At 35.9% G+C, this 16,636-nt stretch overlaps 1 pseudogene; it reads left to right on the top strand.

Annotated features, from left to right (window-relative positions):
* Positions 1-1,020: 1,020 nt before the first annotated feature.
* On the top strand, positions 1,021-1,848 carry LOC132491198 (general transcription factor IIH subunit 3-like; annotated as a pseudogene).
* The last annotated feature ends 14,788 nt before the right edge of the window (positions 1,849-16,636 follow it).

Below are 16,636 nucleotides of genomic sequence, written 5' to 3'. Positions count from 1 at the left end.
AAAAACATGGACTACTGCCACTATTTGTCCTGTTTGGCAGCTCTCTGGAGACCAGCACTTGTTTTTAATTTTTGTTTTATTTTGTTTTTCCCTGGCACAGAGCTCATGTAATACAAAGTCTGACTCCATTTTTATGCTTGACCACTGACAGCTTTTATAGCTTACCTCTACCTCTTTCCCTCTGGCCGACATGTGTGAAAGCTGATAAGAGAGCCCAAGAGCTCCCTCCTTTGGTGCTGGTGAGAGTTTAAACCATGCAAAGCCCTGTCCACATGTGAGCACCCATCCCGTTACAGCAACAAACCCCCCAAATCTGTCTACTATTATTTTTTTATGAAGCCATTTTGGACCAACTTAAGAGGACAGTCCTGTTGTCCTCATAAAGCCTCATTATATAAAAATAATAAATCTTTCCTATCCCCTTGGAGTGTGTTTGTGGCATCATCAGTCTTGAGACCTGAAACAAGTTTGGGGTAAGGGAGTCCATACTACCACTGCAGAAGGGACTAAATAATTGGTGCCCTGAGCAGGATGTCCAATTGAAGACCACTACCAAGGTCTTTCTTCTCTTGCTTTGGTTTGCTAACTGGCTCTACTGTCTGCTAATGAGCATGAACTTTGAGCTGCTTCTTACTGGGTAGCTGGCACTTTAAGCTGTGATAGTTTGTGCATATTTGCTGAGTTCTACCAGGACTCTGTTATAGATTGAAGTGACCTAAGTCAGAAGTTTTGATAAATGACATTTAGGGACAGGGGTATAGGACTAGAGGCCCGTCAAAGTGGCCCTGGGTCTTCTGTCTCAGTCCAGACTTATCTGTATATCTTAGAATGAATCATGTCTCACTTCCAACATAATCTATGAAGGATGCTAAACGCAAGGAAAATAAATATGCCCTATGTGATATATAGGTTCATTGGATGATCACAAATGTGGAGGGAGAACAGTCAATATTTGAAGAGATATAATTATTTAAAAATTTGAGACTGCAAATGGCTGTGTGCTGAGGGACCCAGGCTGCCATGGTCTAAGACAAAGATGAATTGAATCTTCTAGTTATCATAGTTGATACCAGCCTAATTTGGTGGAGAAAGCAAGCATTAAAGTAATCTCAGTTTACTTTATCAAAATGCATAAACACAGTGATGGTGCTAGGAAATTCTCATTTATTCATGAGTCGTTCCAACAAACTTGCTGTGATAGGAAGTCACATTCAAGAAACTCAATTCTTATATCCCGTAAAGAATGACAGACTTGGAGACTTCTTTGGAGACTCTGGTAACCTTTCTTCTGAATTTAATCCCTCAGGAAGTGAAGATGGAAAATACGAGTTGTTAACTGCAGCAAATGAAATTATTGTTGAAGAGATCAAAGATCTAATGTCCAAGAGTGACATAGAGGGTCAAAATACAGAAACTGTGCTGGCAGGATCCCTCGCCAAAGTTGTTTGCTACATTCATAGAATGAACAAGGAGGTTAAAGGATAATCAGGAAATGAAATCGGATATTGGGTGATTAAGGCTGCAGAAGACAGTGTTGTAATATATGAATTTCATGAATGTCAACTTCGCAGCACAGAAGCAGAATATTATGATTGGTGCCTGCGTGTTAGACTGATTCTGGACTCCTCCAAAAAGCTTGTGACATCACAGGGGGACTGTACTTGAAGGTGTCTCAGAGGCTCTCCCTTCTGTCATCGAAATCTCATTGAAATAGGCTATATCTGTTCTGTGTGCTTGTCACTATTCTGCAATTTCAGCCCTGTCTGCACTACATGCAAGACAACCTTTAAGATTTCTCTACCTCCAATACTGAAGACCAAGAAAAAGAAACTAAAAACGTCTGCATGATAGTAAAAATTGTTTTTCCGTCACTTAGAGCTATTAATAGAAATTATATGGCAGAATCTTTGTTAGGAAGGCTCTGAGAAAAAGAGATATGTGTAAGATAATTTTTAATGAACTTTCTTACAGGATATATTGTAAAACATCATCCTCATCCTGTGTTTCTGGGGAGCTGATTTATTGGAGGAAGTCATTCTATGCAATATACCCTAAAATCTTTCTGACTGTTTTTTGTCCAGAAATGGGGGAAGAAAACACAAATTGTGACTAGATGATCATTTGTCAAAGACAGTCTGTGCTGACTGATTATAGGTGTCAGTACCTACCCATCTAGGTTCTTACTATGAAATGTACAACATGAAATTTGAATGCAGTTTTGGAAAAAGTGACAATTTATGGAGTAATGGCATTAATCAAGGTAGAACATCTTACTTGAATCAACACAATTTTGACAATAATCAAGTAAATAAAATCCTTATTTTCTAGATTGAGATTTAGCTCCAGATATCAGCAGATATTTATTCTTTTGTCTGACATCAGTACATGTTTAGACAGAGTCATCCAAATGATAGTTTGTCACTGAATATCTCTAAACTCTGATTTTAAATGAATAAGGAGACTGAGTGCAGTAGTCTGGTAGCAACTTTTTCTTTAGAAACAGTTGTGTGAAGAGCTTATTTGTGAAAGCCAATGTCTGGGTTCTGAGGGGGAATTTCTTGGGGAGAATGGCTTCTTTACATTTAACTGTTGCCCCCTCATAGAATTCATCCCTTTTTTAATGAGGAGGGGAAAAGCATTAATACTGAAGAACTGTTCTCTAGAAGCTTTGGACTTAATACTGCAAATTTCAATAAGGTGAAAAGAAAAATTATTTGTAATTTCAACAATAAAAAATGTATTTTTCTATGTAAACTTGAAGTTATTAAAAGTCCTTTGAAATTCCAGCATAGTGTAGAAAGGATTTTCAGGAATGGGGGCTGGTTTGATTTGTTTCTTAAAAGTATATTGACAAAAATCTATTTGTGTATACAACCTTGTATATAAATAAGATTTTAATTTTTTCTTGATACCATCTCAGAAACTGAGTTTCATTTAAGTAGTTTGGTGTTTGTTTAGATTATTTCAGGTAGATTTTGTATTCTGGATTTACGATTTTGTTAACAAATACCCAAAGATTTTGGTGATCACTTTCCAAGTATTTGTTAATCCTTGAGTTTAAGAATCTGTTTGTCTTTTAAAAATAATATTCAATATTTCACAGCCTAACTAATTGTAATGGAGATCACTATTTTAAGTCTAGGAAATAAAGCATCATATATCTAAAGATGAATAATTTCAAGCAAGCTGATAAGGTTTCTGTTATTAATTTTTCATTTGAAATGTTTTATGGACTGGCTTAATTCTGTTTAAATTTTACTTTTAACTGTTACATTAATGTTTTATTTTGCATAAATTTTTATAATAAAATAATTTAAATTTTCATTTTAAAAAATTAAATTACTGAGATCCATACTCCTAAAGACGGATGACTCACTAGAACCCTACAAAAATATTTTGCTGCTTATTCCTCTGTCAAAACAAATAATCTGATCTTCAGGATTGTAGAAAAAGACACCCATGGCACCCCTGTAGCACAGCCACTAAAGCTCAGATGGATCTTTGAACGCAATAAAGCAAACAGTGAGGCCCTTAAATGTGACCATACTGATTTGATGTTCTCTGGAGGCAGAACCTTAGAAATATAAGTGGGGTAGAGAACCCCATACACCAAAGTATATCAACTAAATAAGGAGGAGAAAGAAAGGGAGAAAGGTAGAGGGAGGAAGGAAGGAAGGAAGGAAGGAAGGAAGGAAGAAAAAAGAGAAATAGAAAATATGAACAGACTAATTACTAGTAATGAAGTTGAATCAATAATTTTAAAAAGTCCCAGCAAACAAAAGTCCAAGATCAGATGGCTTTACAGGTAAATTCTACCAAACATTTAGGGAAGTATTAACACCTATATTTCCCAAACCATTCCAAAAAAAATTGCAAAGAAAGTAATGCTTTTGAAATCATTCTACAAGACCAGAATCATCCTGATACCAAAATCAGACAAAGATCACACACAAAAAATAAAATTATGGGCCAATATCACTGGTGAACATAGATGCAAAAACCTCAACAAAATGTTAGGAAACTGAATTCAACAATACACTAAAAGGATTATACATCATGATCAAAAGGAATGAACTATCAAAAAGAGAAATTAAAAAGACAACCCCATTTACAATTACATCAAAAAGATAAAATACCTAGGAGTAAATGTAAATAAGGAGGTAAAATATTTATACTCATACACTGTACACATGATATCAACTACCATCATGCATGATAAACCCACTGCAGAGTTGCTGTTTTACATCCCTTAACCAAGACAGCCATGATAAAGGTCAGGACCCAAGGGTCAACATAGTTGGAGATATTTCTGGTAGTCACCTTAGCACTGGATGCCCTGGCCAACAACTAGTTCATCAATATTTTTATAGAATCTTGAGCCATTAACAATTGTCTGTCTGCCTGATACAGCCAATGGCAGGAACAACATTCCTTATCTAAGGAATATCTTGACTCATAGGTACCCAAAATATGAATCAAGGTCACATGTCTCTACATGACTTCATCAGCTTATTCCCTTCAAGCATCCAGACATTGGAAATAATGTTAGAGAAACAATTCATTGGAATTTCCAATCAACCTTTCTTTACTTGATGTTAGAATATTGTTCCCCTGTAGAGGAGGAAAGAGTTTCTTTCTCCTGAGGTCTTCTGGGGTTTCTATTAGTCTATAACTACATTATCCCAATTTTAATATTTGAAGATTTCCAAATCACTTGGGTGATCCAACACAGGGCCATAAGTGTGCATTTTAGAGCTATTTAACTTATGGTTCATCTTTATCTTAGTACATAGTTTTGGGGGATACAAGCTTTAGTTAGTGGTTGCCAAGGATGAGAGAGAGGTGGATACAGGGAGAGTTATAAAAAAAATAGTGAATTAGAATGGACCCTTTAGCTGGTTCCTTACTTAAACCTAAAAAGGAAAAAAAATAAATAAATAAGCTTAAGTTAGTGAAGGTTTGTCATAATTTCTTCCTTTGCTATGCCCTCATCTTGAATTTGAGTCTCCATAGACTAAGGGGGACATCAAAAAGACAGCCAATTTTTGAGGCTCTTTCTTTCTTTTTCTTTCTTTCTTTCTTTCTTTCTTTCTTTCTTTCTTTCTTTCTTTCTTTCTTTCTTTCTTTCTTCCTTCCTTCCTTCCTTCCTTCCTCTCTCTCTCTCTCTCTCTCTCTCTCTCTCTCTCTCTCTCTCTCTCTCTTTCTTTCTTTCTTTTTTTTTTTCCTTTTTATCAGAATACGCCTGCCCTCTTAGCAGAATCAGCTTTTGGCACTTGAATTTTTCCCAGTATTTGTACTATATCTCACACCATCAATAAGATGCCTTGATTATTTTGTCAAACCTTTTAGTTATTCTCATGAAAAGGTTGAATTGAGTCACCTAATACTCCATAAGCTAATGCAGACCCTTAGCCAATTTTATGTTCTATGCACACATTCTTAAGTAATCTTATTCAGGTGGAACATGGTTGGGTTATTTTTTGTGATAAAATGACAAAATCAGTGCTGTAATTGTAATAACTCAACCAGATATTTTTCATCTGTCATGTGTGAATACCACACTAAGTCACTCTCATCACACTGTTAACTCTAAAATACCTAAAACTTCAATTTCACTACACTTCTCTATCCTAGATGAAGGTCTCTATCCTTGATGACTGAATGTAGTTTATGTTTTAGAGATGAAAGATGTTAGAGAGGCACTGTTTTGCAGTTTCTTTTCTTCCTGTCTTTAATCTATCTTAAAAAATTCCCTCATGAAAAATTGTATATCAACAACTGGTAAATTTATTTAAATTTTGAAGACTGATATTTATGCACAGTATGCATATATGTATACAGAAACATGACATATACATTATGTATATACACATATATGCATATATACATATACATGCATGCCAATTTTGCTAGGTAACTAGAAAACTTTAGAATCATCTAAAGGGAAAAATACTGTGGTTTTCTTATGCATACATTTATTTATAGACTTCATCTGAAAAATGAATCAAAGCAGCAGAATATATGCCCTATAGGAATAAGGAGCTTTAATACTTCTCTACCACATTTTATAGACTTTATTTCCTTTTCTAATCAAGTGAAATTCTATAAAAGGTAACTCATTCCCCTTTGTATTACATCTTGGTTAATCTTTTTATTTACAACGTGACTAGATAAATCAAGAGAATATTTTATGAAGGTCATCTAAATTCCACTAAGGAAATTAAATTAATTGACAAGGGTCGGCTGGGTATTTGTGAAGTACCACGAAGAACTCCATTGTTATTGTTAAGAACTAGACATTTACTCCTTGTTAAATTAACAGATTCAATTAAGAAATCATAGTTAATACAATAGTCACCCACTTGGTTATACTCTGTAATTACTTTACATGACAAATTCACTAATATTGGAAAAACCACCAATGAGAACTAGCTAAATCACAACCCCTTCATTGTGGGGGGGAGAGCATTTTTTTTTTAATTTTCAAGTAGTGCACTCAAAAATACATTTATTAAGCTTTTACCACTTGAGTAATATTACATTTTGGGGATGAACTGAAGTGTATCATTTCAATTTTCCAATCTGATAATTAGTAAACATACTCTCCCCATGATGAAAAATATTGAATCTTGTCATTCTTTTTGATTCATTAATTTCTCTCAAAAATTGAAAAAAATCAGCCTACCCTTGTCTTGTTATTCAAGAAATGATACAAGTTGGATGCTAATATTGAAAGGTTAGATAATGGATCCCAAATATTTTATATACTAACAACATATCCTATGTGATCTGCAGTAAAATACATTTCCTGAAATCAAATATTTTTAGTGAATAATTGATTGCCATTTACTATGGACTAAATATTTGGGTTCCTCCAAAATCCATATGTTGAAACCCTATGTGGAGGTGGGAGCTTTGGGAGGTAGATTTAGATGAGGTCCTTAGGGTGGAGTCCCCATTATGGGGTTAGTACTTTTATAAGATGAAGAGACCAGAGCTCTCTCTCTCTCTCTCTCTCCATGTGAGGAATCAGCAAGAAGGCAGTGATCTGGAAAGAGGTAGAAGGCCTTCACTATGAATCTGGTCAAGCTGGCATCTGAGCATGCTGACCACAAGGCTGATCTCAGACTTCCAGCCTCCAGAACAGTGAGAAATAAATGTTTGTTGTTTAAGGAACCTAGTATATGGTATTCTGTTATAGCAGAATGCCAGACTGATTAATAAATTACTCATTTATAAACATCCTATTCAAGGTTAATTTGCAAACTTTTGCTCCTGATTGTCTGATGCTTTAATTCTTGATTACCTAGAATCTATTTTACATGTATGAACATATCAATCACCCCAAAATATGTTTAAACAGAGTGAATGTTTGCAAATATAAAATGGCATTTTCTAAGAATTTAGGCATATACTAGGCTATGATAACAAATTTGATAAAAAGTTTGTTTCTGTGGTTGTCCTTGTCAAGTTGAAATGGAAGCAATTGTAAAAATAAATAAACTTTACAATAAACAGAAACAAAAAAGGCAGAATTGATTATACCAATTTACATTGATTGGCTGTTTTAATAACATCTTTAAAATAGTAGTTTTTTGTTTTTGTTTTTTTGCTATTGATTTATACAGCAAAGCTATATCTATATGAGGGCTTTCACTCAAAATCCTTGCCTTATTAATAATAGCTTGTGCCAATCAGATTAACAATTTGATGTCTGAAAGATTACCTTTTTTTCCCCAATGATACTTTCATATTAGTGGTAAATAGCTAAATAGCACCTCTCCCCTCCAAAAAAATATCTAGTCCTGAGCCTAGAATCTGTGAGTCTTATATTACATGCAAAAACGTCTTTACAAAAAAAAAAGTCTTTACAGATGTGATTAATTTAGGAATATTGAGATGAAGAGATTATCCTCAGGTAGGTCTTAAATGACATCACAAGTGTTTTTAAAAGAAGAAAGCAGAAGGACATGGGACAACAAATAGAATGGAAGGCATGAATAGGAGCAGAAAGAAGCAGTGTCAGAGAGAAGAGGTGCTGTCTATGCCTCTGACTTTGAAGATGGAGGAGGGGGTTATGAGCCAAGGAGTGCAGCTCTACAGGCTAGAAAAGGCAAGACGTCGATTCTTCCCTAGAGCCTCCAGAGGAAGCACGGACTTGCCAACAGCTAGATTTGGGTCCCATAAGTCCCGTTTCAAACTTCTGCCTGCCAAAACTGTAAGAGAATAAATTTCAGTTGTTTTAAAACACCCAGTTTGTGGTAAGTTTTTACAGTAGCCATAATAGAGTAATATAATATCGATGTAAAAATTGATCATTTTCCAATAGTTGGTACATATTAAGCTTTCAGAGCTGCATGTTTTCCTACCACTCAAGTAGAAAACTTAGAGGCACTACAATATGCTCTTTCCTTGTCCTTAAAATATCCTCATCAATATACATAATTTTTTCAATAAACAAATGCATTTGACAAATATTCTGAAATCCAGTTCTACAAGGGGAAACACACACAGACACACAGACACACAGACACACACACACACACATATATATGTATATATATACTCTAATAATCAGAGTCAAAGATGTCAAGGATGCTTAGATCCACATCTGTCCTTCTGAGCTCAATTTTGAAAGACATTTTGCAGTGTGTGCCAGAAATTCTCAGAACCTGAGACAATGTTTATTTAGGTAAAAACGGGTCATTTATCCCATGACAGAGGTTATTCTGATATGTGACAAGAAGTACCTACAAAGTATTCAACAACCCACTTCTTTGAATTACTGCTTCACCCAAAAGCAGTAAACCCCTTTTTGTTTCAGATGGAGTTTCAAACAACTGGCAGGTTGCTATTGATCCATAGCTGCAAATTCCTTTATGATTGGAAAATTGTCCATATTTCTCATTTTAAGAGCATTAGCAGAGTACAGATAAGACCTAAGTCCTTTTTCTCTTCATCTCTAATCATGGTATTAGATTCATCCTTAACTCAATAGCTGATATTTATTGAGTACTTAAGATATGTCACTCACTGTTGCAAAAATTTTACATGTATTAATTCATCATATCAGTCTTGTACTGTGAGTGGTGGTAATGTTACAGCTACAGTTTTACTGGTGGGAAAACTGAGGAATAGAAAGTTTACAAAACTTGTCCAGGGACCCACAGGTAGTGGGAAGGGCAGTTTATTTGCAGAGGCAGCATCCTTAGTCACAAGGCCACTGACTCACTGTCTATCAGCTGGAGTTGCACAAGCCACTGCTGACGAGAGTCTAGAGAGTCTAGAGACTTTGAAGACTGCAAGAGGGTAAACACCTCTTAGCTGATGCCAACCACATACACTTGGGCACACACATATAAATTATCAAATATAATAGGCATCTATGATGAGCTGGACAGGCTGATCACTTATTAGCATATCCCTCCAGCAATCTGCACAGTCTCTACTCATAAAACATTAAAAACTTTGGTCTTATCTATAGGGGATACACAAATTAGCAAGATATAGCCTATAGGTTCCACCTCTAAAACATGTTAAATTTAATATGTAATCCAGATATATGCACTTATCTCTAGCAAATGTATAAATGGTATTATCTGACCCATAAATTCAAGGTGAAAATTTTAAATATATATATATATATATTTTTAATTTTATTTAAAATTAAATTTTAAAAGGTTGTACATTTAACTTTATTGCTGTAATAATAAGAATTTTGTAGAATGTAAATATTTATCTCTTGAGTTTTCTAAACACCCCTGTGTTTAACTAGTTCATAAACCCAAGTAACCAGAATCAGTTTAGTAAAAAGTACACATCCCAGCTCATCAAGGCTGAGTTAGTTTAGGCTTATCACTTTTACATGATATCACCACTGAAACTGGTTTTAGAGTCTGATACATGATACATATTTTCTGCATTTTTTTCCTGCTTAGATCTTTCATAGGTATTAATAGGATGATTTTTGCCTTCCAAGTTGTTTGTCCAAGAAGGCCTCTCCCCTAGACTTTCAGTATTGCTGGGTCATGAGTAGGCATAGAAAATTGAGAAGAGGTAACATTCACCACCACTCCTAAAGTTTCCATCTAAGTGGAAGATTGTCCATTAGTATGGTATTCTTTGTCTTTTTCTTCCTCCTTTGTTTACTCTCTCCAAGCAAATGGTCTATCTATCTAGCTAGCTATCATTTACCTAGCTATATATATATATATATGGAACTAGTGTATATAGTCCACTCCTTTTCCCTTACATTTTCTGTTTATATTTGTCTGCTCAAAGATGTCATATGTTATATTACATATGCTACAATGTCTTGTTATATTAAAATGAACATGATTCAGCAACTGTGTGTCTTCAGGATGGATAGAGTGTACTCATGCTCATGTGCAAAGACCAGCATGATTAACTGCCAACAAAATTTATTCGCAGTTTTGTATTTTAAAATACCTGTGTCAATTAGTTACAATAAAATATGTACTTAATGGGAAAAAGAAACCGATGTTATATGTTTTCAATTGGTCTTGTATATGCTATAAGATTAATGGTAAAAGTTCTGTACCTGTGAGGGAGGCCTATGATTTTTCTGACCTGAGAGGGTGGTATTCCTAATACTGGGTTGCTCTGCTATAAATCCCATTGTGGAAATACCTAAATCAAGTCCATTAGTACAGCTTTTCACTTTAAATAAAATTTTTATTTAATTTCCATATGCCTTTCTTTGAATATTTCTCAGGTTGCTATTTGCCATGCTTTACTTTAAAGGCAAACATACAAACAAACCCAAAAAAAAAAAAAACACCTTTGCACTTTTTTTTTAATATTCTTTTCCTGTCATTTTTTTCTTATTTCTTTTCATTCTATTCATGTGTAATTAGGTATCTATCTATCTATTATCTATCTTATCTATCATCTATCTTATCTATCTCTCTATCATCTATCTATCTAGCATCTTATGGAAAATCCCGAACGAACTTTTTGGCCACCCCAATATCTATCTCTCTCATTTTATTCCAGATGAATTTATATGAAACCCTTCTTACCGCTGAGCTACAGTTGAACAATTGAGCTTTATTATGTTTCTTCCGTATCTTGAGAGAAGTGTAAGGAAGAATGGTCAGAGAATGCCTTCCTAGGGCTGAGTAGGGTCTTACATGGATGGTCTGAGCTCAGCTCTCTGTTTTGAATTTTTGTGATCTGACCATTTTCAGGGTCTCACTATCCTCTGTTTCATCACTTAGAAAATGATTTTAGATCCATTGAGATGTAAATTGTCATTAAATTTTATACCTTCACCATATTTTTTGATGTTATTGTTTGGCTGAATTTGACAGTTCCTTTTAGAAGCTATTGAGGTTGAAATATTCTGGAATTTACCTAGGTAGTCAATGTAATCATTTGTGAATACCATCCACAAAGCTTATAGTCACAGACTAAATAACTCTTTGACAATGTTTTTTAAATGCTGCATAAAGACTCGTGGTTTTAACATAAGGACCTCAAAGTATAACTGGAATAAATTAGATCCATAAAATCAAAATGCCAAATCATCTACTTTTTTTTAATGGAAAATACTTCCTCTGAATCCTTTATCGTGTTCTCTGAAAGGGAACCTCCACAGGGTAACTCCTAGGCTGACCTCCAAGCTCCTGTTACATAGACTCTGGAGTTTGATCTGTGTTACCATTTCTTCTCTTTTCCACATAGAGCAGGTCCCGACAACTGTTCTACTGATGGTCCAGATCCCTGCTCACTATGAATATTTGAGGGAGATTGATGCCATTCTCTCAGCACTTACACTGTTAGAGTGTTTCCTGAAACACACACTTTGGTTCCCTGCTTGTTATGTGTCCCATGTAGCCATCCTCCAAATCACGGGTCATTACCAGGTGCCTTGAATCAAGCTTGGTTTAAACTAGAGGTTCTCAACCAGAGAGGATTTTAATCATCCAGGAGATATTTGGTAATGTCTGGAAACTCTTTGATTGTAACAACTGGGGCAAGGGTTTGCCACTGGGCATCTATTGGGTAGAGACCAATGATGTCATGAAACATACAATACAGCCCCACAAAACAAAGAGTTAATCTAGCCCAACCTGTCAATAGTACTGAAGTTGAGAAACCCTTGTTTAAAACATTGTAGACCTGAAACCAAACCTCCAGGCTCTAGATAACATTCTTTTTTGATCTTGACAACACCAAATGTGTGATTAAACTCTATTTCCCAGTCATCTGAAATATCTAAATTCTTTCATTAGTGTAGCTAACTTGACATCCACATACATCTCCAATTATTCATGAAGGGTAACAATTGTTATTACTAAAAAGTTAGTTCCCTAATGAGCTAAAAATGATTGAAGAAGCCATCTGGAAACTTTCTCACCAGAACAGAAAAAAAAAAAAAATTAAACTATCTTTTACCAGGCAGCTTTATTTGGAAGTTTTAGGATGCTTGTACAAACTAGATTTTTTAAAAATCTCGTTTGGTTATAAATACTCCATCATTCAAATCCACAATGGAGTCAAAAGTTACATGCGCCAACACAAATAATCAATAAGCAATCAATAATAGAAATAGAAAAGAGTTTTATTTGAGCCAAACTGAGGGCTATAGCCCAGAAGACAGTCTCTCAGATAGCTCTGACAAACTGCTCCTGTGAAGCATGGTTTTTAGCACAGTTTTATATCTTGTCAGAACAAAGAACATCAAACAAGTCAGGAATACATTCCTTTAAGGTTTTTTTTAAAAAAAAAAACAGATCAACATGTACAGAGTGAGTTGGTATGGCCTTGGTACCTAGGAAGGGAGTCTTATCATCGAAGGAGTATCAGCATTGGTGTCTCAGGAAGGGAGGAATTTAATCTTTATTTTGAACATAGACATTCTTCACTTTTGGCCAATGTGCCTTTTTCTTTAATAATTAAAGCAGATGTATACTGTAGGCTTGATAGACCACAGACAGGCTGTTTTGTTAGCATAAAATTCAAGTTAACTTATGTATAAGCCAGAATGATTTCTCCACACTTCAATATGTGAAAATCTCCTTCATCACATGACATATCAAACTCTTTACATTACTTGATGCCAGAGCTATAGTCTTTCATATATTCCAAATGTACATCATGGAGGAGAGTCTCTTTAACCTAAATTTTACCAGAATATAACTCATTTGGTCATATTGGTAATGTGTGACTGCCCCCCATAGAACTGGGGCAAATTTGAGCTGACAGAATACTAACTCCTCCTAATCGGTTTAGGAATGGAAGCATTGTGAAGTAAAAGATAGACAAGGCATATCAAGCTGAATAATCCTTGCAGAAGTCATTGTGGACATCTCAGCGAATTCAGAGCTTCTGACCCACCATCTTTTGAAAAAATTGCTCTGAGACTTATAAAATTTGTGAATGCAAAATGAAGTCCTATTTTTATAATTTTATGGGAAAGGTAGAACTTTATATCATGGCAGATTATCAAACTGATCTCCTGTCAGAGTCTATGGATCGCAAAGGTTGTTATTTGTGCCACATAAGAAGTGAACAGCCTGGCCTAAGGAAAGAGGTCACCCGCTGCCCTATTTCCACATCCAGGAGCAAAACAGAAAGCTGGTAAGCCTAGCATTTGACCAGAACAAAGTTACATGCACTCCTGTGTACTCACATTCAGTGTAAAATTAAATCCTGAGGTTGCATGCTAATTCACCTAAGAGCAATGTAGGGGGAAGGAGGGGCTCCCAAGTGTAATGCTCCAGGGCTGTGTGCAGGAACAGAGTAGTTTTCACTAACTGATGCAGGATCATTACTACCCTTGAAAACAATATCAATTTATATTCTAATCTTGTACCCCATAAAACAATTAATTCCATGTAAAGACTTAATCCTAACAGAAAAAAAGGCATTGAAATTATATGAGCATATAAAATATTTCTCTTATTATGAGATATTAAAAGATGTTTTAAGTTTAGCTACCTAAGAAAAAAATTACCAGAGGAACACTGGCAGATTTGACTGGAAACTGGTATTTTTTTCCATACTTTGTTTTTAGCCATAGAGAAATTGATCATCAGAGGCACGGACAAAATCAGACGACTGCTGAAGACAGAATTAAGATGAACACTTTGAGTAGTTCATTAAAAATGTTCCTGGAACACTTATTCAGCTTATTAGCAGGAATGAGCTCTAGCCCTCCAGTCTGAAATCTACTCGTCACAGCTACCACGTGGCAGAACCGCAGGCAGGAGCAGTGACCCCGAATAAAGCTGACCTGGATTAAAGAAGCCCTGAATAAAACATATTGACCAACACCACAACCTAGCACTTTTATGACAGCTTTGTTATCCTACGTCAGCTTCCTCATAAAAGTAATTAATTTTCCCATGGAACAGGAGGAAGTTGTGACAACATCAATGCTATTAATTATTCATTAAGTAGCACGGAGGTGAATTACAGAAGACCACGAATCAGATATGTTTACCAACAGGAAACATTGGTAATTAAATTTATTTTTATAATTAAATTCAGTTTTTGTTTATATGGCAAAATATTAAGTAGAGTAAGACAGAAAGATGCTCCAACCTGACAGTAACAAGAGCAGACTGAAGATTCCATTAAACAGTTCTCTGAGGAGAGGAAAAATGCTTCATCCGTACATTTTCCTAATTTCGGAGACCCCAAGGTCAAAGTCACTGGAAAGCAACAATTTTTATGTCTCATTTCTGATGTTCTCTGTCTTTGATGACAGACTTATAGTAGACAATCTCTAAAAGTATGATGATACCCACAAAAAAGAAACAATAATGAGTTTCCTATTCATTTTATCTCAGGCAAAGCCTGATATCCTGCAGTATGTATGTATGAATGTATGTGTGTATGTATATTCCCACATGTTTGGAACTGACATTATCCCTCTTTATGTAGATTTCACAGGTTAATATTGTCAACTATCTTATGCATAGGCTATTGTCAGATGTAATTAGGGACTTCTTACCTACTCTCTATCCCATAGGTGCACCTGACATAACGCACAGTCATGTCTGAGTGACACCTTAACATTGGCTTTTATAGATGTCTCTTACACACCAGTAAAGGTTTATAATCTCTTTTTAAATTTAAGCATTCTCAAAATGTTATTTTCAGGTAAAAAACACATTTCTATTATGTTCTTTTAAAGTTGTTGGCTTGTAAATTTTTATTTTTCATGAATAAATTATTCTACTTCTTAGAATAATGACAAGCGATGTTTCTTCTTCATAACTACAACTTCACATGTGCTTTTACATGTTTCCCTAACTGAACACTCCATTATGAGGGTTCTCAGGACAGAAGTACTGAGCCTGAGAGAGAGCAGGCAGCCTGCCTGATGCCTAGTAATGAAGCAAGACAGAATCCTTCCCACAAACACACATCTTCACATTCACAGACCATCAAAAATGTAGAGTAGGGCTTCCCTGGTGGCACAGTGGTTGAGAGTCCGCCTGCCGATGCAGGGGACATGGGTTCGTGCCCCGGTCCAGGAAGATTCCATATGCCATGGAGCGGCTGGGCCCGTTAGCCATGGCCGCTGTGTCTGTGCGTCCGGAGCCTATGCTCAGCAACGGGAGAGGCCACAACAGTGAGAGGCCCGCGTACTGAAAAAAAAATGTAGAGTGATTTGTTTTCCAATTTAAAAATATGCACATATATGTATGCATGTATATATCTATATATGCCCATGTGTGTACATATATGCCTAAATGCAATCTTGAGATAAACGTATTCTGAGACACAAGCATGCTATATAGATATTTTGTATTTGCCCAGAGAGCTATGAACATATATATTCTTGTATATGTATATTTATATGTATGTATATATGTGAGAGAGAGAGAAAAAGACAGAGGCAGAAAAAGAAAGAGAGAGAGAGAGATCATTCCAGAAAATATTTCATCTCAAGGGAAAAGCAGTTGAGCACTAAGATATGCATCAAAGGTAAAGATACAGGTTAGATTTGGAGAGACATACTTAATATAGGGCTCATTACTCAAGTTTCCTTTCAGCTTATATCAAGTGACCTTGCGCCTCAGCCTTAGAGAAATGGGTTTGAATTTAACATACAAGATACTTTTAAAAAACAGATATTATTGGGCTTCCCTGGTGGTACAGTGGTTGAGAGTCCACCTGCCAATGTAGGGGACATGGGTTCATGTCCCGGTCTGGGAAGATTCCACATGCTGCGGAGCAGCTGCACCCATGAGCCATGGCTGCTGAGCCTGTGTGTCCAGAGCCTGTGCTCCTCAACGGGAGAGGCCACAACAGTGAGGGCCCCACGTACCGCAAAAACAGCAACAACAAAAATAACAGATATTATTAGCATCATCATGGGACTTTGAGAGTCAAGGTGAATGCACATTTCAGCTGTTGACCCTGGTAGGACTGGCAATCATGCTAGTGCTTTTAGGGCTTCCAGAGAGACTGCCCTCAGCACAGACATCAGTGCCAGTTTCAGGTACCAGTAGCACTGTAGAGCTCCCACCTTGTCAGATATAAGTGCCTTAGCAGTTACTCCAGGCATAGAAAACCCCAGGTGGAATCAGGGAGGAAATTGATACTTGCTACACAATGCCCACAGATACTGATGTATGAGGAGATTCCAATTCCCGGA

Source organism: Mesoplodon densirostris, chromosome 5 (genome assembly GCF_025265405.1).
Source record: "Mesoplodon densirostris isolate mMesDen1 chromosome 5, mMesDen1 primary haplotype, whole genome shotgun sequence".
NCBI classification, from domain to species: Eukaryota; Metazoa; Chordata; class Mammalia; order Artiodactyla; family Ziphiidae; genus Mesoplodon; species Mesoplodon densirostris.
This window is presented reverse-complemented; position numbering and strand designations above follow the sequence as displayed.